This window comes from Salmo salar, chromosome 15, assembly GCF_965601325.2.
Source record: "Salmo salar chromosome 15, fSalSal1, whole genome shotgun sequence".
Classification (NCBI taxonomy): domain Eukaryota; kingdom Metazoa; phylum Chordata; class Actinopteri; order Salmoniformes; family Salmonidae; genus Salmo; species Salmo salar.
Window position 1 is genome coordinate 102,653,618 of NC_138305.1, and position 26,552 is coordinate 102,680,169.

Consider the following 26,552-nt stretch of genomic DNA (forward strand, 5'->3'; position numbering starts at 1 on the left):
TACAGTACTGACCTAGGTGTTGGTGTTGATGTATTACAGTACTCACCTAGGTATTGGTGTTGATGTATTACAGTACTGACCTAGGTGTTGGTGTTGATGTATTACAGTACTGACCTAAGTGTTCGTGTATTACAGTACTCACCTAGGTGTTGGTGTATTACGGTACTGACCTAGGTGTTGATGTATTACGGTACGGACCTAGGTGTTGGTGTATTACAATACTGACCTAGGTGTTGGTGTTGATGTATTACAGTACTGACCTAAGTGTTGATGTATTACGGTACGGACCTAGGTGTTGGTGTATTACAGTACTGACCTAGGTGTTGGTGTTGATGTATTACGGTACTCACCTAGGTGTTGGTGTTGATGTATTACAGTAGTCACCTAGGTGTTGATGTATTACAGTACTCACCTAGGTGTTGGTGTATTACAGTACTCACCTAGGTGTTGCTGTTGATGTATTACGGTACTCACCTAGGTGTTGATGTATTACAGTACTCACCTAGGTGCTGGTGTTGATGTATTACAGTACTGACCTAGGTGTTGGTGTTGATGTATTACAGTACTCACCTAAGTGTTAGTGTATTACAGTACTCACCTAGGTGTTGGTGTATTACGGTACTGACCTAGGTGTTGGTGTTGATGTATTACAGTACTGACCTAAGTGTTAGTGTATTACAGTACTGACCTAGGTGTTGGTGTTGATGTATTACAGTACTGACCTAAGTGTTAGTGTATTACAGTACTCACCTAGGTTTTGATGTATTACGGTACGGACCTAGGTGTTGGTGTATTACAGTACTGACCTAGGTGTTAGTGTTGATGTATTACAGTACTGACCTAAGTGTTGGTGTATTATGGTACTGACTTAGGTGTTGATGTATTACAGTACTGACCTAGGAGTTGATGTATTACAGTACTCACCTAGGTGTTGGTGTATTACAGTACTGACCTAGGTGTTGGTGTTGATATATTACGTACTGACCTAGGTGTTGGTGTATTACAGTACTGACCTAGGTGTTGGTGTTGATGTATTTCAGTACTGACCTAGGTGTTGATGTATTACAGTACTGACCTAGGTGTTGGTGTTGATGTATTACAGTACTGACCTAGGTGTTGGTGTTGATGTATTACAGTAATGACCTAGGTGTTGGTGTTGATGTATTACAGTACTCACCTAGGTGTTGGTGTATTACAGTACTGACCTAGGTGTTGGTGTTGATGTATTTCAGTACTGACCTAGGTGTTGATGTATTACAGTACTGACCTAGGTGTTGATGTATTACAGTACTGACCTAGGTGTTGGTGTTGATGTATTACAGTACTGACCTAGGTGTTGGTGTTGATGTATTACAGTACTCACCTAGGTGTTGATGTATTACAGTACTGACCTAGGTGTTGATGTGTTTCAGTACTGACCTAGGTGTTGATGTATTTCAGTACTCACCTAGATGTTGGCTTTGGTGTATAATGGTACTGACCTAGGTGTTGGTGTTGATGTATTACGGTACTCACCTAGGTGTTGGTGTTGATGTATTACAGTACTCACCTAGGTGTTGATGTATTACAGTACTCACCTAGGTGTTGGTGTATTACAGTACTCACCTAGGTGTTGCTGTTGATGTATTACGGTACTCACCTAGGTGTTGATGTATTACAGTACTCACCTAGGTGCTGGTGTTGATGTATTACAGTACTCACCTAGGTGTTGGTGTATTACAGTACTCACCTAGGTGCTGGTGTTGATGTATTACAGTACTCACCTAGGTGCTGATGTATTACAGTACTCGCCTAGGTGTTGGTGTTGAGGTATTACGGTACTGACCTAGGTGTTGGTGTTGATGTATTATAGTACTCACCTAGGTGCTGATGTATTACAGTACTCACCTAGGTGTTGGTGTTGATGTATTACAGTACTCACCTAGGTGTTGGTGTTGATGTATTACAGTACTGACCTAGGTGTTGGTGTTGATGTATTACAGTACTCACCTAGGTGTTGGTGTTGATGTATTACAGTACTGACCTAGGTGTTGGTGTTGATGTATTACAGTACTGACCTAAGTGTTAGTGTATTACAGTACTCACCTAGGTGTTGGTGTATTACGGTACTGACCTAGGTGTTGATGTATTACGGTATGGACCTAGGTGTTGGTGTATTACAGTACTGACCTAGGTGTTGGTGTTGATGTATTACAGTACTGACCTAAGTGTTAGTGTATTACAGTACTCACCTAGGTGTTGGTGTATTACGGTACTGACCTAGGTGTTGATGTATTACAGTACTGACCTAGGTGTTGATGTATTACGGTACGACCTAGGTGTTGGTGTATTACAGTACTGACCTAGGTGTTGGTGTATTACAGTACTGACCTAGGTGTTGGTGTTGATATATTACGGTACGGACCTAGGTGTTGGTGTTGATATATTACGGTACTGACCTAGGTGTTGTTTATTACAGTACTGACCTAGGTGTTGGTGTTGATGTATTTCAGTACTGACATAGGTGTTGATGTATTACAGTACTGACCTAGGTGTTGGTGTTGATGTATTACAGTACTGACCTAGGTGTTGGTTTTGAAGTATTACAGTACTGACCTAGGTGTTGGTGTTGATGTATTACAGTACTCACCTAGGTGTTGATGTATTACAGTACTGACCTAGGTGTTGATGTATTTCAGTACTGACCTAGGTGTTGATGTATTTCAGTACTCACCTAGATGTTGGTGTATTACGGTATTGACCTAGGTGTTGGTGTTGATGTATTACGGTACTCACCTAGGTGTTGGTGTTGATGTATTACAGTACTCACCTAGGTGTTGATGTATTACAGTACTCACCTAGGTGTTGGTGTATTACAGTACTCACCTAGGTGTTGCTGTTTATGTATTACGGTACTCACCTAGGTGTTGATGTATTACAGTACTCACCTAGGTGCTGGTGTTGATGTATTACAGTACTCACCTAGGTGTTGGTGTAATACAGTACTCACCTAGGTGCTGGTGTTGATGTATTACAGTACTCACCTAGGTGCTGATGTATTACAGTACTCACCTAGGTGTTGGTGTTGAGATATTACGGTACTGACCTAGGTGTTGGTGTTGATGTATTATAGTACTCACCTAGGTGCTGATGTATTACAGTACTCACCTAGGTGTTGGTGTTGATGTATTACAGTACTCACCTAGGTGTTGGTGTTGATGTATTACAGTACTGACCTAGGTGTTGGTGTTGATGTATTACAGTACTCACCTAGGTGTTGGTGTTGATGTATTACAGTACTGACTTAGGTGTTGGTGTTGATGTATTACAGTACTGGCCTAGGTGTTGGTGTTGATGTATTACAGTACTGACCTAGGTGTTGGTGTTGATGTATTACAGTACTGACCTAAGTGTTAGTGTATTACAGTACTGACCTAGGTGTTGGTGTTGATGTATTACAGTACTGACCTAAGTGTTAGTGTATTACAGTATTCACCTAGGTGTTGATGTATTACGGTACGGACCTAGGTGTTGGTGTATTACAGTACTGACCTAGGTGTTGGTGTTGATGTATTACAGTACTGACCTAAGTGTTAGTGTATTACAGTACTCACCTAGGTGTTGGTGTATTATGGTACTGACCTAGGTGTTGATGTATTACAGTACTGACCTAGGTGTTGGTGTTGATATATTACGGTACGGACCTAGGTGTTGGTGTTGATATATTACGGTACGGACCAAGGTGTTGGTGTTGATATATTATGGTACTGACCTAGGTGTTGGTGTATTACAGTACTGACCTAGGTGTTGGTGTTGATGTATTTCAGTACTGACCTAGGTGTTGATGTATTACAGTACTGACCTAGGTGTTGGTGTTGATGTATTACTGTACTGACCTAGGTGTTGGTGTTGATGTATTACAGTACTGACCTAGGTGTTGGTGTTGATGTATTACAGTACTCACCTAGGAGTTGGTGTATTACAGTACTGACCTAGGTGTTGATGTATTTCAGTACTGACCTAGGTGTTGATGTATTACAGTACTGACCTAGGTGTTGGTGTTGATGTATTACAGTACTGACCTAGGTGTTGGTGTTGATGTATTACAGTACTCACCTAAGTGATAGTGTATTACAGTACTCACCTAGGTGTTGGTGTATTACGGTACTGACCTAGGTGTTGATGTATTATGGTATGGACCTAGGTGTTTGTGTATTACAGTACTGACCTAGGTGTTGGTGTTGATGTATTACAGTACTGACCTAAGTGTTAGTGTATTACAGTACTCACCTAGGTGTTGGTGTATTACAGTACTGACCTAGGTGTTGATGTATTACAGTACTGACCTAGGTGTTGATGTATTACAGTACCCACCTAGGTGTTGGTGTATTACAGTACTGACCTAGGTGTTGATGTATTACAGTACTGACCTAGGTGTTGGTGTTGATATATTACGGTACGGACCTAGGTGTTGGTGTTGATATATTACGGTACTGACCTAGGTGTTGGTGTATTACAGTACTGACCTAGGTGTTGGTGTTGATGTATTTCAGTACTGACCTAGGTGTTGATGTATTACAGTACTGACCTAGGTGTTGGTGTTGATGTATTACAGTACTGACCTAGGTGTTGGTGTTGATGTATTACAGTACTGACCTAGGTGTTGGTGTTGATGTATTACAGTACTCACCTAAGTGTTAGTGTATTACAGTACTCACCTAGGTGTTGGTGTATTACGGTACTGACCTAGGTGTTGGTGTTGATGTATTACAGTACTGACCTAAGTGTTAGTGTATTACAGTACTGACCTAGGTGTTGGTGTTGATGTATTACAGTACTGACCTAAGTGTTAGTGTATTACAGTACTCACCTAGGTTTTGATGTATTACGGTACGGACCTAGGTGTTGGTGTATTACAGTACTGACCTAGGTGTTGGTGTTGATGTATTACAGTACTGACCTAAGTGTTGGTGTATTATGGTACTGACTTAGGTGTTGATGTATTACAGTACTGACCTAGGAGTTGATGTATTACAGTACTCACCTAGGTGTTTGTGTATTACAGTACTGACCTAGGTGTTGATGTATTACAGTACTGACCTAGGTGTTGGTGTTGATATATTACGGTACTGACCTAGGTGTTGGTGTATTACAGTACTGACCTAGGTGTTGGTGTTGATGTATTTCAGTACTGACCTAGGTGTTGATGCATTACAGTACTGACCTAGGTGTTGGTGTTGATGTATTACAGTACTGACCTAGGTGTTGGTGTTGATGTATTACAGTACTGACCTAGGTGTTGGTGTTGATGTATTACAGTACTCACCTAGGTGTTGGTGTATTACAGTACTGACCTAGGTGTTGGTGTTGATGTATTTCAGTACTGACCTAGGTGTTGATGTATTACAGTACTGACCTAGGTGTTGGTGTTGATGTATTACAGTACTGACCTAGGTGTTGGTGTTGATGTATTACAGTACTGACCTAGGTGTTGGTGTTGATGTATTACAGTACTCACCTAGGTGTTGATGTATTACAGTACTGACCTAGGTGTTGATGTGTTTCAGTACTGACCTAGGTGTTGATGTATTTCAGTACTCACCTAGATGTTGGTGTTGGTGTATTACGGTACTGACCTAGGTGTTGGTGTTGATGTATTACGGTACTCACCTAGGTGTTGATGTTGATGTATTACAGTACTCACCTAGGTGTTGATGTATTACAGTACTCACCTAGGTGTTGGTGTATTACAGTACTCACCTAGGTGTTGCTGTTGATGTATTACGGTACTCACCTAGGTGTTGATGTATTACAGTACTCACCTAGGTGCTGGTGTTGATGTATTACAGTACTCACCTAGGTGTTGGTGTATTACAGTACTCACCTAGGTGCTGGTGTTGATGTATTACAGTACTCACCTAGGTGCTGACGTATTACAGTACTCGCCTAGGTGTTGGTGTTGAGGTATTACGGTACTGACCTAGGTGTTGGTGTTGATGTATTATAGTACTCACCTAGGTGCTGATGTATTACAGTACTCACCTAGGTGTTGGTGTTGATGTATTACAGTACTCACCTAGGTGTTGGTGTTGATGTATTACAGTACTGACCTAGGTGTTGGTGTTGATGTATTACAGTACTCACCTAGGTATTGGTGTTGATGTATTACAGTACTGACCTAGGTGTTGGTGTTGATGTATTACAGTACTGACCTAAGTGTTCGTGTATTACAGTACTCACCTAGGTGTTGGTGTATTACGGTACTGACCTAGGTGTTGATGTATTACGGTACGGACCTAGGTGTTGGTGTATTACAATACTGACCTAGGTGTTGGTGTTGATGTATTACAGTACTGACCTAAGTGTTGATGTATTACGGTACGGACCTAGGTGTTGGTGTATTACAGTACTGACCTAGGTGTTGGTGTTGATGTATTACGGTACTCACCTAGGTGTTGGTGTTGATGTATTACAGTAGTCACCTAGGTGTTGATGTATTACAGTACTCACCTAGGTGTTGGTGTATTACAGTACTCACCTAGGTGTTGCTGTTGATGTATTACGGTACTCACCTAGGTGTTGATGTATTACAGTACTCACCTAGGTGCTGGTGTTGATGTATTACAGTACTGACCTAGGTGTTGGTGTTGATGTATTACAGTACTCACCTAAGTGTTAGTGTATTACAGTACTCACCTAGGTGTTGGTGTATTACGGTACTGACCTAGGTGTTGGTGTTGATGTATTACAGTACTGACCTAAGTGTTAGTGTATTACAGTACTGACCTAGGTGTTGGTGTTGATGTATTACAGTACTGACCTAAGTGTTAGTGTATTACAGTACTCACCTAGGTTTTGATGTATTACGGTACGGACCTAGGTGTTGGTGTATTACAGTACTGACCTAGGTGTTAGTGTTGATGTATTACAGTACTGACCTAAGTGTTGGTGTATTATGGTACTGACTTAGGTGTTGATGTATTACAGTACTGACCTAGGAGTTGATGTATTACAGTACTCACCTAGGTGTTGGTGTATTACAGTACTGACCTAGGTGTTGGTGTTGATATATTACGTACTGACCTAGGTGTTGGTGTATTACAGTACTGACCTAGGTGTTGGTGTTGATGTATTTCAGTACTGACCTAGGTGTTGATGTATTACAGTACTGACCTAGGTGTTGGTGTTGATGTATTACAGTACTGACCTAGGTGTTGGTGTTGATGTATTACAGTAATGACCTAGGTGTTGGTGTTGATGTATTACAGTACTCACCTAGGTGTTGGTGTATTACAGTACTGACCTAGGTGTTGGTGTTGATGTATTTCAGTACTGACCTAGGTGTTGATGTATTACAGTACTGACCTAGGTGTTGGTGTTGATGTATTACAGTACTGACCTAGGTGTTGGTGTTGATGTATTACAGTACTGACCTAGGTGTTGGTGTTGATGTATTACAGTACTCACCTAGGTGTTGATGTATTACAGTACTGACCTAGGTGTTGATGTGTTTCAGTACTGACCTAGGTGTTGATGTATTTCAGTACTCACCTAGATGTTGGCTTTGGTGTATAATGGTACTGACCTAGGTGTTGGTGTTGATGTATTACGGTACTCACCTAGGTGTTGGTGTTGATGTATTACAGTACTCACCTAGGTGTTGATGTATTACAGTACTCACCTAGGTGTTGGTGTATTACAGTACTCACCTAGGTGTTGCTGTTGATGTATTACGGTACTCACCTAGGTGTTGATGTATTACAGTACTCACCTAGGTGCTGGTGTTGATGTATTACAGTACTCACCTAGGTGTTGGTGTATTACAGTACTCACCTAGGTGCTGGTGTTGATGTATTACAGTACTCACCTAGGTGCTGATGTATTACAGTACTCGCCTAGGTGTTGGTGTTGAGGTATTACGGTACTGACCTAGGTGTTGGTGTTGATGTATTATAGTACTCACCTAGGTGCTGATGTATTACAGTACTCACCTAGGTGTTGGTGTTGATGTATTACAGTACTCACCTAGGTGTTGGTGTTGATGTATTACAGTACTGACCTAGGTGTTGGTGTTGATGTATTACAGTACTCACCTAGGTGTTGGTGTTGATGTATTACAGTACTGACCTAGGTGTTGGTGTTGATGTATTACAGTACTGACCTAAGTGTTAGTGTATTACAGTACTCACCTAGGTGTTGGTGTATTACGGTACTGACCTAGGTGTTGATGTATTACGGTATGGACCTAGGTGTTGGTGTATTACAGTACTGACCTAGGTGTTGGTGTTGATGTATTACAGTACTGACCTAAGTGTTAGTGTATTACAGTACTCACCTAGGTGTTGGTGTATTACGGTACTGACCTAGGTGTTGATGTATTACAGTACTGACCTAGGTGTTGATGTATTACGGTACGACCTAGGTGTTGGTGTATTACAGTACTGACCTAGGTGTTGGTGTATTACAGTACTGACCTAGGTGTTGGTGTTGATATATTACGGTACGGACCTAGGTGTTGGTGTTGATATATTACGGTACTGACCTAGGTGTTGTTTATTACAGTACTGACCTAGGTGTTGGTGTTGATGTATTTCAGTACTGACATAGGTGTTGATGTATTACAGTACTGACCTAGGTGTTGGTGTTGATGTATTACAGTACTGACCTAGGTGTTGGTTTTGAAGTATTACAGTACTGACCTAGGTGTTGGTGTTGATGTATTACAGTACTCACCTAGGTGTTGATGTATTACAGTACTGACCTAGGTGTTGATGTATTTCAGTACTGACCTAGGTGTTGATGTATTTCAGTACTCACCTAGATGTTGGTGTATTACGGTATTGACCTAGGTGTTGGTGTTGATGTATTACGGTACTCACCTAGGTGTTGGTGTTGATGTATTACAGTACTCACCTAGGTGTTGATGTATTACAGTACTCACCTAGGTGTTGGTGTATTACAGTACTCACCTAGGTGTTGCTGTTTATGTATTACGGTACTCACCTAGGTGTTGATGTATTACAGTACTCACCTAGGTGCTGGTGTTGATGTATTACAGTACTCACCTAGGTGTTGGTGTAATACAGTACTCACCTAGGTGCTGGTGTTGATGTATTACAGTACTCACCTAGGTGCTGATGTATTACAGTACTCACCTAGGTGTTGGTGTTGAGATATTACGGTACTGACCTAGGTGTTGGTGTTGATGTATTATAGTACTCACCTAGGTGCTGATGTATTACAGTACTCACCTAGGTGTTGGTGTTGATGTATTACAGTACTCACCTAGGTGTTGGTGTTGATGTATTACAGTACTGACCTAGGTGTTGGTGTTGATGTATTACAGTACTCACCTAGGTGTTGGTGTTGATGTATTACAGTACTGACTTAGGTGTTGGTGTTGATGTATTACAGTACTGGCCTAGGTGTTGGTGTTGATGTATTACAGTACTGACCTAGGTGTTGGTGTTGATGTATTACAGTACTGACCTAAGTGTTAGTGTATTACAGTACTGACCTAGGTGTTGGTGTTGATGTATTACAGTACTGACCTAAGTGTTAGTGTATTACAGTATTCACCTAGGTGTTGATGTATTACGGTACGGACCTAGGTGTTGGTGTATTACAGTACTGACCTAGGTGTTGGTGTTGATGTATTACAGTACTGACCTAAGTGTTAGTGTATTACAGTACTCACCTAGGTGTTGGTGTATTATGGTACTGACCTAGGTGTTGATGTATTACAGTACTGACCTAGGTGTTGGTGTTGATATATTACGGTACGGACCTAGGTGTTGGTGTTGATATATTACGGTACGGACCTAGGTGTTGGTGTTGATATATTATGGTACTGACCTAGGTGTTGGTGTATTACAGTACTGACCTAGGTGTTGGTGTTGATGTATTTCAGTACTGACCTAGGTGTTGATGTATTACAGTACTGACCTAGGTGTTGGTGTTGATGTATTACTGTACTGACCTAGGTGTTGGTGTTGATGTATTACAGTACTGACCTAGGTGTTGGTGTTGATGTATTACAGTACTCACCTAGGAGTTGGTGTATTACAGTACTGACCTAGGTGTTGATGTATTTCAGTACTGACCTAGGTGTTGATGTATTACAGTACTGACCTAGGTGTTGGTGTTGATGTATTACAGTACTGACCTAGGTGTTGGTGTTGATGTATTACAGTACTCACCTAAGTGATAGTGTATTACAGTACTCACCTAGGTGTTGGTGTATTACGGTACTGACCTAGGTGTTGATGTATTATGGTATGGACCTAGGTGTTGGTGTATTACAGTACTGACCTAGGTGTTGGTGTTGATGTATTACAGTACTGACCTAAGTGTTAGTGTATTACAGTACTCACCTAGGTGTTGGTGTATTACAGTACTGACCTAGGTGTTGATGTATTACAGTACTGACCTAGGTGTTGATGTATTACAGTACCCACCTAGGTGTTGGTGTATTACAGTACTGACCTAGGTGTTGATGTATTACAGTACTGACCTAGGTGTTGGTGTTGATATATTACGGTACGGACCTAGGTGTTGGTGTTGATATATTACGGTACTGACCTAGGTGTTGGTGTATTACAGTACTGACCTAGGTGTTGGTGTTGATGTATTTCAGTACTGACCTAGGTGTTGATGTATTACAGTACTGACCTAGGTGTTGGTGTTGATGTATTACAGTACTGACCTAGGTGTTGGTGTTGATGTATTACAGTACTGACCTAGGTGTTGGTGTTGATGTATTACAGTACTCACCTAAGTGTTAGTGTATTACAGTACTCACCTAGGTGTTGGTGTATTACGGTACTGACCTAGGTGTTGGTGTTGATGTATTACAGTACTGACCTAAGTGTTAGTGTATTACAGTACTGACCTAGGTGTTGGTGTTGATGTATTACAGTACTGACCTAAGTGTTAGTGTATTACAGTACTCACCTAGGTTTTGATGTATTACGGTACGGACCTAGGTGTTGGTGTATTACAGTACTGACCTAGGTGTTGGTGTTGATGTATTACAGTACTGACCTAAGTGTTGGTGTATTATGGTACTGACTTAGGTGTTGATGTATTACAGTACTGACCTAGGAGTTGATGTATTACAGTACTCACCTAGGTGTTGGTGTATTACAGTACTGACCTAGGTGTTGATGTATTACAGTACTGACCTAGGTGTTGGTGTTGATATATTACGGTACTGACCTAGGTGTTGGTGTATTACAGTACTGACCTAGGTGTTGGTGTTGATGTATTTCAGTACTGACCTAGGTGTTGATGTATTACAGTACTGACCTAGGTGTTGCTGTTGATGTATTACAGTACTGACCTAGGTGTTGGTGTTGATGTATTACAGTACTGACCTAGGTGTTGGTGTTGATGTATTACAGTACTCACCTAGGTGTTGGTGTATTACAGTACTGACCTAGGTGTTGGTGTTGATGTATTTCAGTACTGACCTAGGTGTTGATGTATTACAGTACTGACCTAGGTGTTGGTGTTGATGTATTACAGTACTGACCTAGGTGTTGGTGTTGATGTATTACAGTACTGACCTAGGTGTTGGTGTTGATGTATTACAGTACTCACCTAGGTGTTGATGTATTACAGTACTGACCTAGGTGTTGATGTGTTTCAGTACTGACCTAGGTGTTGATGTATTTCAGTACTCACCTAGATGTTGGTGTTGGTGTATTACGGTACTGACCTAGGTGTTGGTGTTGATGTATTACGGTACTCACCTAGGTGTTGATGTTGATGTATTACAGTACTCACCTAGGTGTTGATGTATTACAGTACTCACCTAGGTGTTGGTGTATTACAGTACTCACCTAGGTGTTGCTGTTGATGTATTACGGTACTCACCTAGGTGTTGATGTATTACAGTACTCACCTAGGTGCTGGTGTTGATGTATTACAGTACTCACCTAGGTGTTGGTGTATTACAGTACTCACCTAGGTGCTGGTGTTGATGTATTACAGTACTCACCTAGGTGCTGATGTATTACAGTACTCGCCTAGGTGTTGGTGTTGAGGTATTACGGTACTGACCTAGGTGTTGGTGTTGATGTATTATAGTACTCACCTAGGTGCTGATGTATTACAGTACTCACCTAGGTGTTGGTGTTGATGTATTACAGTACTCACCTAGGTGTTGGTGTTGATGTATTACAGTACTGACCTAGGTGTTGGTGTTGATGTATTACAGTACTCACCTAGGTGTTGGTGTTGATGTATTACAGTACTGACCTAGGTGTTGGTGTTGATGTATTACAGTACTGACCTAAGTGTTCGTGTATTATAGTACTCACCTAGGTGTTGGTGTATTACGGTGCTGACCTAGGTGTTGATGTATTACGGTACGGACCTAGGTGTTGGTGTATTACAATACTGACCTAGGTGTTGGTGTTGATGTATTACAGTACTGACCTAAGTGTTGATGTATTACGGTACGGACCTAGGTGTTGGTGTATTACAGTACTGACCTAGGTGTTGGTGTTGATGTATTACGGTACTCACCTAGGTGTTGGTGTTGATGTATTACAGTAGTCACCTAGGTGTTGATGTATTACAGTACTCACCTAGGTGTTGGTGTATTACAGTACTCACCTAGGTGTTGCTGTTGATGTATTACGGTACTCACCTAGGTGTTGATGTATTACAGTACTCACCTAGGTGCTGGTGTTGATGTATTACAGTACTGACCTAGGTGTTGGTGTTGATGTATTACAGTACTCACCTAAGTGTTAGTGTATTACAGTACTCACCTAGGTGTTGGTGTATTACAGTACTGACCTAGGTGTTGGTGTTGATGTATTACAGTACTGACCTAAGTGTTAGTGTATTACAGTACTGACCTAGGTGTTGGTGTTGATGTATTACAGTACTGACCTAAGTGTTAGTGTATTACAGTATTCACCTAGGTGTTGATGTATTACGGTACGGACCTAGGTGTTGGTGTATTACAGTACTGACCTAGGTGTTGGTGTTGATGTATTACAGTACTGACCTAAGTGTTAGTGTATTACAGTACTCACCTAGGTGTTGGTGTATTATGGTACTGACCTAGGTGTTGATGTATTACAGTACTGACCTAGGTGTTGGTGTTGATATATTACGGTACGGACCTAGGTGTTGGTGTTGATATATTACGGTACGGACCTAGGTGTTGGTGTTGATATATTATGGTACTGACCTAGGTGTTGGTGTATTACAGTACTGACCTAGGTGTTGGTGTTGATGTATTTCAGTACTGACCTAGGTGTTGATGTATTACAGTACTGACCTAGGTGTTGGTGTTGATGTATTACTGTACTGACCTAGGTGTTGGTGTTGATGTATTACAGTACTGACCTAGGTGTTGGTGTTGATGTATTACAGTACTCACCTAGGAGTTGGTGTATTACAGTACTGACCTAGGTGTTGATGTATTTCAGTACTGACCTAGGTGTTGATGTATTACAGTACTGACCTAGGTGTTGGTGTTGATGTATTACAGTACTGACCTAGGTGTTGGTGTTGATGTATTACAGTAGTCACCTAGGTGTTGATGTATTACAGTACTCACCTAGTTGTTGGTGTATTACAGTACTCACCTAGGTGTTGCTGTTGATGTATTACGGTACTCACCTAGGTGTTGATGTATTACAGTACTGACCTAGGTGCTGGTGTTGATGTATTACAGTACTCACCTAGGTGTTGGTGTATTACAGTACTCACCTAGGTGCTGGTGTTGATGTATTACAGTACTCAGCTAGGTGCTGATGTATTACAGTACTCACCTAGGTGTTGGTGTTGATGTATTACAGTACTCACCTAGGTGTTGGTGTTGATGTATTACAGTACTGACCTAGGTGTTGGTGTTGATGTATTACAGTACTCACCTAGGTGTTGGTGTTGATGTATTACAGTACTGACCTAGGTGTTGGTGTTGATGTATTACAGTACTGACCTAAGTGTTAGTGTATTACAGTACTCACCTAGGTGTTGGTGTATTACGGTACTGACCTGGGTGTTGATGTATTACGGTACGGACCTAGGTGTTGGTGTATTACAGTACTGACCTAGGTGTTGGTGTTGATGTATTACAGTACTGACCTAAGTGTTAGTGTATTACAGTACTCACCTAGGTGTTGGTGTATTACGGTACTGACCTAGGTGTTGATGTCTTACAGTACTGATCTAGGTGTTGATGTATTACGTTACGGACCTAGGTGTTGGTGTATTACAGTACTGACCTAGGTGTTGCTGTTGATGTATTACGGTACTCACCTAGGTGTTGATGTATTACAGTACTGACCTAGGTGCTGGTGTTGATGTATTACAGTACTCACCTAGGTGTTGGTGTATTACAGTACTCACCTAGGTGCTGGTGTTGATGTATTACAGTACTCAGCTAGGTGCTGATGTATTACAGTACTCACCTAGGTGTTGGTGTTGATGTATTACAGTACTCACCTAGGTGTTGGTGTTGATGTATTACAGTACTGACCTAGGTGTTGGTGTTGATGTATTACAGTACTCACCTAGGTGTTGGTGTTGATGTATTACAGTACTGACCTAGGTGTTGGTGTTGATGTATTACAGTACTGACCTAAGTGTTAGTGTATTACAGTACTCACCTAGGTGTTGGTGTATTACGGTACTGACCTAGGTGTTGATGTATTACGGTATGGACCTAGGTGTTGGTGTATTACAGTACTGACCTAGGTGTTGGTGTTGATGTATTACAGTACTGACCTAAGTGTTAGTGTATTACAGTACTCACCTAGGTGTTGGTGTATTACGGTACTGACCTAGGTGTTGATGTATTACAGTACTGACCTAGGTGTTGATGTATTACGGTACGACCTAGGTGTTGGTGTATTACAGTACTGACCTAGGTGTTGGTGTATTACAGTACTGACCTAGGTGTTGGTGTTGATATATTACGGTACGGACCTAGGTGTTGGTGTTGATATATTACGGTACTGACCTAGGTGTTGTTTATTACAGTACTGACCTAGGTGTTGGTGTTGATGTATTTCAGTACTGACATAGGTGTTGATGTATTACAGTACTGACCTAGGTGTTGGTGTTGATGTATTACAGTACTGACCTAGGTGTTGGTTTTGAAGTATTACAGTACTGACCTAGGTGTTGGTGTTGATGTATTACAGTACTCACCTAGGTGTTGATGTATTACAGTACTGACCTAGGTGTTGATGTATTTCAGTACTGACCTAGGTGTTGATGTATTTCAGTACTCACCTAGATGTTGGTGTATTACGGTATTGACCTAGGTGTTGGTGTTGATGTATTACGGTACTCACCTAGGTGTTGGTGTTGATGTATTACAGTACTCACCTAGGTGTTGATGTATTACAGTACTCACCTAGGTGTTGGTGTATTACAGTACTCACCTAGGTGTTGCTGTTTATGTATTACGGTACTCACCTAGGTGTTGATGTATTACAGTACTCACCTAGGTGCTGGTGTTGATGTATTACAGTACTCACCTAGGTGTTGGTGTAATACAGTACTCACCTAGGTGCTGGTGTTGATGTATTACAGTACTCACCTAGGTGCTGATGTATTACAGTACTCACCTAGGTGTTGGTGTTGAGATATTACGGTACTGACCTAGGTGTTGGTGTTGATGTATTATAGTACTCACCTAGGTGCTGATGTATTACAGTACTCACCTAGGTGTTGGTGTTGATGTATTACAGTACTCACCTAGGTGTTGGTGTTGATGTATTACAGTACTGACCTAGGTGTTGGTGTTGATGTATTACAGTACTCACCTAGGTGTTGGTGTTGATGTATTACAGTACTGACTTAGGTGTTGGTGTTGATGTATTACAGTACTGGCCTAGGTGTTGGTGTTGATGTATTACAGTACTGACCTAGGTGTTGGTGTTGATGTATTACAGTACTGACCTAAGTGTTAGTGTATTACAGTACTGACCTAGGTGTTGGTGTTGATGTATTACAGTACTGACCTAAGTGTTAGTGTATTACAGTATTCACCTAGGTGTTGATGTATTACGGTACGGACCTAGGTGTTGGTGTATTACAGTACTGACCTAGGTGTTGGTGTTGATGTATTACAGTACTGACCTAAGTGTTAGTGTATTACAGTACTCACCTAGGTGTTGGTGTATTATGGTACTGACCTAGGTGTTGATGTATTACAGTACTGACCTAGGTGTTGGTGTTGATATATTACGGTACGGACCTAGGTGTTGGTGTTGATATATTACGGTACGGACCTAGGTGTTGGTGTTGATATATTATGGTACTGACCTAGGTGTTGGTGTATTACAGTACTGACCTAGGTGTTGGTGTTGATGTATTTCAGTACTGACCTAGGTGTTGATGTATTACAGTACTGACCTAGGTGTTGGTGTTGATGTATTACTGTACTGACCTAGGTGTTGGTGTTGATGTATTACAGTACTGACCTAGGTGTTGGTGTTGATGTATTACAGTACTCACCTAGGAGTTGGTGTATTACAGTACTGACCTAGGTGTTGATGTATTTCAGTACTGACCTAGGTGTTGATGTATTACAGTACTGACCTAGGTGTTGGTGTTGATGTATTACAGTACTGACCTAGGTGTTGGTGTTGATGTATTACAGTACTCACCTAAGTGATAGTGTATTACAGTACTCACCTAGGTGTTGGTGTATTACGGTACTGACCTAGGTGTTGATGTATTATGGTATGGACCTAGGTGTTGGTGTATTACAGTACTGACCTAGGTGTTGGTGTTGATGTATTACAGTACTGACCTAAGTGTTAGTGTATTACAGTACTCACCTAGGTGTTGGTGTATTACAGTACTGACCTAGGTGTTGATGTATTACAGTACTGACCTAGGTGTTGATGTATTACAGTACCCACCTAGGTGTTGGTGTATTACAGTACTGACCTAGGTGTTGATGTATTACAGTACTGACCTAGGTGTTGGTGTTGATATATTACGGTACGGACCTAGGTGTTGGTGTTGATATATTACGGTACTGACCTAGGTGTTGGTGTATTACAGTACTGACCTAGGTGTTGGTGTTGATGTATTTCAGTACTGACCTAGGTGTTGATGTATTACAGTACTGACCTAGGTGTTGGTGTTGATGTATTACAGTACTGACCTAGGTGTTGGTGTTGATGTATTACAGTACTGACCTAGGTGTTGGTGTTGATGTATTACAGTACTCACCTAAGTGTTAGTGTATTACAGTACTCATCTAGGTGTTGGTGTATTACGGTACTGACCTAGGTGTTGGTGTTGATGTATTACAGTACTGACCTAAGTGTTAGTGTATTACAGTACTGACCTAGGTGTTGGTGTTGATGTATTACAGTACTGACCTAAGTGTTAGTGTATTACAGTACTCACCTAGGTTTTGATGTATTACGGTACGGACCTAGGTGTTGGTGTATTACAGTACTGACCTAGGTGTTGGTGTTGATGTATTACAGTACTGACCTAAGTGTTGGTGTATTATGGTACTGACTTAGGTGTTGATGTATTACAGTACTGACCTAGGAGTTGATGTATTACAGTACTCACCTAGGTGTTGGTGTATTACAGTACTGACCTAGGTGTTGATGTATTACAGTACTGACCTAGGTGTTGGTGTTGATATATTACGGTACTGACCTAGGTGTTGGTGTATTACAGTACTGACCTAGGTGTTGGTGTTGATGTATTTCAGTACTGACCTAGGTGTTGATGTATTACAGTACTGACCTAGGTGTTGCTGTTGATGTATTACAGTACTGACCTAGGTGTTGGTGTTGATGTATTACAGTACTGACCTAGGTGTTGGTGTTGATGTATTACAGTACTCACCTAGGTGTTGGTGTATTACAGTACTGACCTAGGTGTTGGTGTTGATGTATTTCAGTACTGACCTAGGTGTTGATGTATTACAGTACTGACCTAGGTGTTGGTGTTGATGTATTACAGTACTGACCTAGGTGTTGGTGTTGATGTATTACAGTACTGACCTAGGTGTTGGTGTTGATGTATTACAGTACTCACCTAGGTGTTGATGTATTACAGTACTGACCTAGGTGTTGATGTGTTTCAGTACTGACCTAGGTGTTGATGTATTTCAGTACTCACCTAGATGTTGGTGTTGGTGTATTACGGTACTGACCTAGGTGTTGGTGTTGATGTATTACGGTACTCACCTAGGTGTTGATGTTGATGTATTACAGTACTCACCTAGGTGTTGATGTATTACAGTACTCACCTAGGTGTTGGTGTATTACAGTACTCACCTAGGTGTTGCTGTTGATGTATTACGGTACTCACCTAGGTGTTGATGTATTACAGTACTCACCTAGGTGCTGGTGTTGATGTATTACAGTACTCACCTAGGTGTTGGTGTATTACAGTACTCACCTAGGTGCTGGTGTTGATGTATTACAGTACTCACCTAGGTGCTGATGTATTACAGTACTCGCCTAGGTGTTGGTGTTGAGGTATTACGGTACTGACCTAGGTGTTGGTGTTGATGTATTATAGTACTCACCTAGGTGCTGATGTATTACAGTACTCACCTAGGTGTTGGTGTTGATGTATTACAGTACTCACCTAGGTGTTGGTGTTGATGTATTACAGTACTGACCTAGGTGTTGGTGTTGATGTATTACAGTACTCACCTAGGTGTTGGTGTTGATGTATTACAGTACTGACCTAGGTGTTGGTGTTGATGTATTACAGTACTGACCTAAGTGTTCGTGTATTATAGTACTCACCTAGGTGTTGGTGTATTACGGTGCTGACCTAGGTGTTGATGTATTACGGTACGGACCTAGGTGTTGGTGTATTACAATACTGACCTAGGTGTTGGTGTTGATGTATTACAGTACTGACCTAAGTGTTGATGTATTACGGTACGGACCTAGGTGTTGGTGTATTACAGTACTGACCTAGGTGTTGGTGTTGATGTATTACGGTACTCACCTAGGTGTTGGTGTTGATGTATTACAGTAGTCACCTAGGTGTTGATGTATTACAGTACTCACCTAGGTGTTGGTGTATTACAGTACTCACCTAGGTGTTGCTGTTGATGTATTACGGTACTCACCTAGGTGTTGATGTATTACAGTACTCACCTAGGTGCTGGTGTTGATGTATTACAGTACTGACCTAGGTGTTGGTGTTGATGTATTACAGTACTCACCTAAGTGTTAGTGTATTACAGTACTCACCTAGGTGTTGGTGTATTACAGTACTGACCTAGGTGTTGGTGTTGATGTATTACAGTACTGACCTAAGTGTTAGTGTATTACAGTACTGACCTAGGTGTTGGTGTTGATGTATTACAGTACTGACCTAAGTGTTAGTGTATTACAGTATTCACCTAGGTGTTGATGTATTACGGTACGGACCTAGGTGTTGGTGTATTACAGTACTGACCTAGGTGTTGGTGTTGATGTATTACAGTACTGACCTAAGTGTTAGTGTATTACAGTACTCACCTAGGTGTTGGTGTATTATGGTACTGACCTAGGTGTTGATGTATTACAGTACTGACCTAGGTGTTGGTGTTGATATATTACGGTACGGACCTAGGTGTTGGTGTTGATATATTACGGTACGGACCTAGGTGTTGGTGTTGATATATTATGGTACTGACCTAGGTGTTGGTGTATTACAGTACTGACCTAGGTGTTGGTGTTGATGTATTTCAGTACTGACCTAGGTGTTGATGTATTACAGTACTGACCTAGGTGTTGGTGTTGATGTATTACTGTACTGACCTAGGTGTTGGTGTTGATGTATTACAGTACTGACCTAGGTGTTGGTGTTGATGTATTACAGTACTCACCTAGGAGTTGGTGTATTACAGTACTGACCTAGGTGTTGATGTATTTCAGTACTGACCTAGGTGTTGATGTATTACAGTACTGACCTAGGTGTTGGTGTTGATGTATTACAGTACTGACCTAGGTGTTGGTGTTGATGTATTACAGTAGTCACCTAGGTGTTGATGTATTACAGTACTCACCTAGTTGTTGGTGTATTACAGTACTCACCTAGGTGTTGCTGTTGATGTATTACGGTACTCACCTAGGTGTTGATGTATTACAGTACTGACCTAGGTGCTGGTGTTGATGTATTACAGTACTCACCTAGGTGTTGGTGTATTACAGTACTCACCTAGGTGCTGGTGTTGATGTATTACAGTACTCAGCTAGGTGCTGATGTATTACAGTACTCACCTAGGTGTTGGTGTTGATGTATTACAGTACTCACCTAGGTGTTGGTGTTGATGTATTACAGTACTGACCTAGGTGTTGGTGTTGATGTATTACAGTACTCACCTAGGTGTTGGTGTTGATGTATTACAGTACTGACCTAGGTGTTGGTGTTGATGTATTACAGTACTGACCTAAGTGTTAGTGTATTACAGTACTCACCTAGGTGTTGGTGTATTACGGTACTGACCTGGGTGTTGATGTATTACGGTACGGACCTAGGTGTTGGTGTATTACAGTACTGACCTAGGTGTTGGTGTTGATGTATTACAGTACTGACCTAAGTGTTAGTGTATTACAGTACTCACCTAGGTGTTGGTGTATTACGGTACTGACCTAGGTGTTGATGTCTTACAGTACTGATCTAGGTGTTGATGTATTACGTTACGGACCTAGGTGTTGGTGTATTACAGTACTGACCTAGGTGTTGGTGTATTACAGTACTGACCTAGGTGTTGGTGTTGATATATTACGGTACGGACCTAGGTGTTGGTGTTGATATATTACGGTACTGACCTAGGTGTTGGTGTATTACAGTACTGACCTAGGTGTTGGTGTTGATGTATTTCAGTACTGACCTAGGTGTTGATGTATTACAGTACTGACCTAGGTGTTGGTGTTGATGTATTACAGTACTGACCTAGGTGTTGGTGTTGATGTATTACAGTACTGACCTAGGTGTTGGTGTTGATGTATTACAGTACTCACCTAGGTGTTGATGTATTACAGTACTGACCTAGGTGTTGATGTATTTCAGTACTGACCTAGGTGTTGATGTATTTCAGTACTCACCTAGGTGTTGGTGTATTACAGTACTCACCTAGGTGTTGCTGTTGATGTATTACGGTACTCACCTAGGTGTTGATGTATTACAGTACTCACCTAGGTGTTGGTGTTGATGTATTACGGTACTCACCTAGGTGTTGGTGTTGATGTATTACAGTACTCACCTAGGTGTTGGTGTATTACAGTACTCACCTAGGTGTTGCTGTTGATGTATTACGGTACTCACCTAGGTGTTGATGTATTACAGTACTCACCTAGGTGCTGGTGTTGATGTATTACAGTACTCACCTAGGTGTTGGTGTATTACAGTACTCACCTAGGTGCTGGTGTTGATGTATTACAGTACTCACCTAGATGCTGATGTATTACAGTACTCACCTAGGTGTTGGTGTTGAGGTATTACGGTACTGACCTAGGTGTTGGTGTTGATGTATTATAGTACTCACCTAGGTGCTGATGTATTACAGTACTCACCTAGGTGTTGGTGTTGATGTATTACAGTACTCACCTAGGTGTTGGTGTTGATGTATTACAGTACTGACCTAGGTGTTGGTGTTGATGTATTACAGTACTCACCTAGGTGTTGGTGTTGATGTATTACAGTACTGACCTAGGTGTTGGTGTTGATGTGTTACAGTACTGACCTAGGTGTTGGTGTTGATGTATTACAGTACTCACCTAAGTGTTAGTGTATTACAGTACTCACCTAGATGTTGGTGTATTACGGTACTGACCTAGGTGTTGATGTATTACGGTACGGACCTAGGTGTTGGTGTATTACAGTACTGACCTAGGTGTTGGTGTTGATGTATTACAGTACTGACCTAAGTGTTAGTGTATTACAGTACTCACCTAGGTGTTGGTGTATTATGGTACTGACCTAGGTCTTGATGTATTACAGTACTGACATTGGTGTTGATGTATTACAGTACTCACCTAGGTGTTGGTGTATTACAGTACTGACCTAGGTGTTGATGTATTACAGTACTGACCTAGGTGTTGGTGTTGATATATTACGGTACGGACCTAGGTGTTGGTGTTGATATATTACGGTACTGACCTAGGTGTTGGTGTATTACAATACTGACCTAGGTGTTGGTGTTGATGTATTTCAGTACTGACCTAGGTGTTGGTGTTGATGTATTACAGTACTGACCTAGGTGTTGGTGTTGATGTATTACAGTACTCACCTAAGTGTTAGTGTATTACAGTACTCACCTAGGTGTTGGTGTATTACGGTACTGACCTAGGTGTTGGTGTTGATGTATTACAGTACTGACCTAAGTGTTAGTGTATTACAGTACTGACCTAGGTGTTGGTGTTGATGTATTACAGTACTGACCTAAGTGTTAGTGTATTACAGTACTCACCTAGGTGTTGATGTATTACGGTACGGACCTAGGTGTTGGTGTATTACAGTACTGACCTAGGTGTTGGTGTTGATGTATTACAGTACTGACCTAAGTGTTAGTGTATTACAGTACTCACCTAGGTGTTGGTGTATTATGGTACTGACCTAGGTGTTGATGTATTACAGTACTGACCTAGGTGTTGGTGTTGATATATTACGGTACGGACCTAGGTGTTGGTGTTGATATATTACGGTACGGACCTAGGTGTTGGTGTTGATATATTACGGTACTGACCTAGGTGTTGGTGTATTACAGTACTGACCTAGGTGTTGGTGTTGATGTATTTCAGTACTGACCTAGGTGTTGATGTATTACAGTACTGACCTAGGTGTTGGTGTTGATGTATTACAGTACTGACCTAGGTGTTGGTGTTGATGTATTACAGTACTGACCTAGGTGTTGGTGTTGATGTATTACAGTACTCACCTAGGTGTTGGTGTATTACAGTACTGACCTAGGTGTTGATGTATTTCAGTACTGACCTAGGTGTTGATGTATTACAGTACTGACCTAGGTGTTGGTGTTGATGTATTACAGTACTGACCTAGGTGTTGGTGTTGATGTATTACAGTACTGACCTAGGTGTTGGTGTTGATGTATTACAGTACTCACCTAGGTGATGATGTATTACAGTACTGACCTAGGTGTTGATGTGTTTCAGTACTGACCTAGGTGTTGATGTATTTCAGTACTCACATAGATGTTGGTGTATTACAGTACTGACCTAGGTGTTGGTGTTGATGTATTACGGTACTCACCTAGGTGTTGGTGTTGATGTATTACAGTAGTCACCTAGGTGTTGATGTATTACAGTACTCACCTAGGTGTTGGTGTATTACAGTACTCACCTAGGTGTTGCTGTTGATGTATTACTGTACTCACCTAGGTCTTGATGTATTACAGTACTGACCTAGGTGCTGGTGTTGATGTATTACAGTACTCACCTAGGTGTTGGTGTATTACAGTACTCACCTAGGTGCTGGTGTTGATGTATTACAGTACTCACCTAGGTGCTGATGTATTACAGTACTCACCTAGGTGTTGGTGTTGAGGTATTACAGTACTGACCTTGGTGTTGGTGTTGATGTATTATAGTACTCACCTAGGTGCTGATGTATTACAGTACTCACCTAGGTGTTGGTGTTGATGTATTACAGTACTCACCTAGGTGTTGGTGTTGATGTATTACAGTGCTGACCTAGGTGTTGGTGTTGATGTATTACAGTACTCACCTAGGTGTTGGTGTTGATGTATTACAGTACTGACCTAGGTGTTGGTGTTGATGTATTACAGTACTGACCTAAGTGTTAGTGTATTACAGTACTCACCTAGGTGTTGGTGTATTACGGTACTGACCTAGGTGTTGATGTATTACGGTACGGACCTAGGTGTTGGTGTATTACAGTACTGACCTAGGTGTTGGTGTTGATGTATTACAGTACTGACCTAAGTGTTAGTGTATTACAGTACTCACCTAGGTGTTGGTGTATTACGGTACTGACCTAGGTGTTGGTGTATTACAGTACTGACCTAGGTGTTGGTGTTGATATATTACGGTACGGACCTAGGTGTTGGTGTTGATATATTACGGTACTGACCTAGGTGTTGGTGTATTACAGTACTGACCTAGGTGTTGGTGTTGATGTATTTCAGTACTGACCTAGGTGTTGATGTATTACAGTACTGACCTAGGTGTTGGTGTTGATGTATTACAGTACTGACCTAGGTGTTGGTGTTGATGTATTACATTACTGACCTAGGTGTTGGTGTTGATGTATTACAGTACTCACCTAGGTGTTGATGTATTACAGTACTGACCTAGGTGTTGATGTATTTCAGTACTGACCTAGGTGTTGATGTATTTCAGTACTCACCTAGATGTTGGTGTATTACGGTACTGACCTAGGTGTTGGTATTGATGTATTACGGTACTCACCTTGGTGTTGGTGTTGATGTATTACAGTACTCACCTAGGTGTTGATGTATTACAGTACTCACCTAGGTGTTGGTGTATTACAGGACTCACCAAAGTGTTGCTGTTGATGTATTACGGTACTCACCTAGGTGTTGATGTATTACAGTCCTCACCTAGGTGCTGGTGTTGATGTATTACAGTAGTCACCTAGGTGTTGGTGTATTACAGTACTCACCTAGGTGCTGGTGTTGATGTATTACAGTACTCACCTAGGTGCTGATGTATTACAGTACTCACCTAGGTGTTGGTGTTGAGGTATTACGGTACTGACCTAGGTGTTGGTGTTGATGTATTATAGTACTCACCTAGGTGCTGATGTATTACAGTACTCACCTAGGTGTTGGTGTTGATGTATTACAGTACTCACCTAGGTGTTGGTGTTGATGTATTACAGTACTGACCTAGGTGTTGATGTATTACAGTACTCACCTAGGTGTTGGTGTTGATGTATTACAGTACTGACCTAGGTGTTGGTGTTGATGTATTACAGTACTGACCTAGGTGTTGGTGTTGATGTATTACAGTACTCACCTAAGTGTTAGTGTATTACAGTACTCACCTAGGTGTTGGTGTATTACGGTACTGACCTAGGTGTTGATGTATTACGGTACGGACCTAGGTGTTGGTGTATTACAGTACTGACCTAGGTGTTGGTGTTGATGTATTACAGTACTGACCTAAGTGTTAGTGTATTACAGTACTCACCTAGGTGTTGGTGTATTATGGTACTCACCTAGGTGTTGGTGTATTACAGTACTGACCTAGGTGTTGGTGTTGATGTATTTCAGTACTGACCTAGGTGTTGATGTATTACAGTACTGACCTAGGTGTTGATGTATTACAGTACTGACCTAGGTGTTGGTGTTGATGTATTACAGTACTGACCTAGGTGTTGGTGTTGATGTATTACAGTACTCACCTAGGTGTTGATGTATTACAGTACTGACCTAGGTGTTGATGTATTTCAGTACTGACCTAGGTGTTGATGTATTTCAGTACTCACCTAGATGTTGGTGTATTACGGTACTGACCTAGGTGTTGATGTATTACGGTACTCACCTAGGTGTTGGTGTTGATGTATTACAGTACTCACCTAGGTGTTGGTGTTGATGTATTACAGTACTCACCTAGGTGCTGGTGTATTACAGTACTCACCTAGGTGCTGGTGTTGATGTATTACAGTACTCACCTAGGTGTTGGTGTATTACAGTACTCACCTTGGTGCTGGTGTTGATGTATTACAGTACTCACCTAGGTGCTGATGTATTACAGTACTCACCAAGGTGTTGGTGTTGAGGTATTATGGTCCTGACCTAGGTGTTGGTGTTGATGTATTACAGTACTCACCTAGGTGTTGATGTATTACAGTACTCACCTAGGTGCTGGTGTTGATGTATTACAGTACTCACCTAGGTGTTGGTGTATTACAGTACTCACCTTGGTGCTGGTGTTGATGTATTACAGTACTCACCTAGGTGCTGATGTATTACAGTACTCACCAAGGTGTTGGTGTTGAGGTATTATGGTCCTGACCTAGGTGTTGGTGTTGATGTATTACAGTACTCACCTAGGTGCTGATGCATGACAGTACTCACCTAGGTGTTGGTGTTGCTGTATTACAGTACTCACCTAGGTGTTGGTGTTGATGTATTACAGTACTCACCTAGGTGTTGGTGTTGATTTATTACAGTACTCACCTAGGTGTTGGTGTATTACAGTACTGACCTAGGTGTTGATGTATTACAGTACTGACCTAGGTGTTGGTGTATTACAGTACTGACCTAGGTGTTGATGTATTACAGTACTGACCTAGGTGTTGGTGTTGATATATTACGGTACGGACCTAGGTGTTGGTGTTGATATATTACGGTACTGACCTAGGTGTTGGTGTATTACAGTACTGACCTAGGTGTTGGTGTTGATGTATTTCAGTACTGACCTAGGTGTTGATGTATTACAGTACTGACCTAGGTGTTGATGTATTACAGTACTGACCTAGGTGTTGGTGTTGATGTATTACAGTACTGACCTAGGTGTTGGTGTTGATGTATTACAGTACTCACCTAGGTGTTGATGTATTACAGTACTGACCTAGGTGTTGATGTATTTCAGTACTGACCTAGGTGT

General features: G+C 41.3%; 1 protein-coding gene across 1 annotated transcript in view; it reads right to left on the reverse strand.

Moving 5' to 3' along the window:
* LOC106572792 (ATP-dependent 6-phosphofructokinase, muscle type) overlaps positions 1–26,552 on the reverse strand; it is a 75,893-nt gene that overhangs the window by 30,854 nt on the left and 18,487 nt on the right. The window lies entirely within an intron of this gene.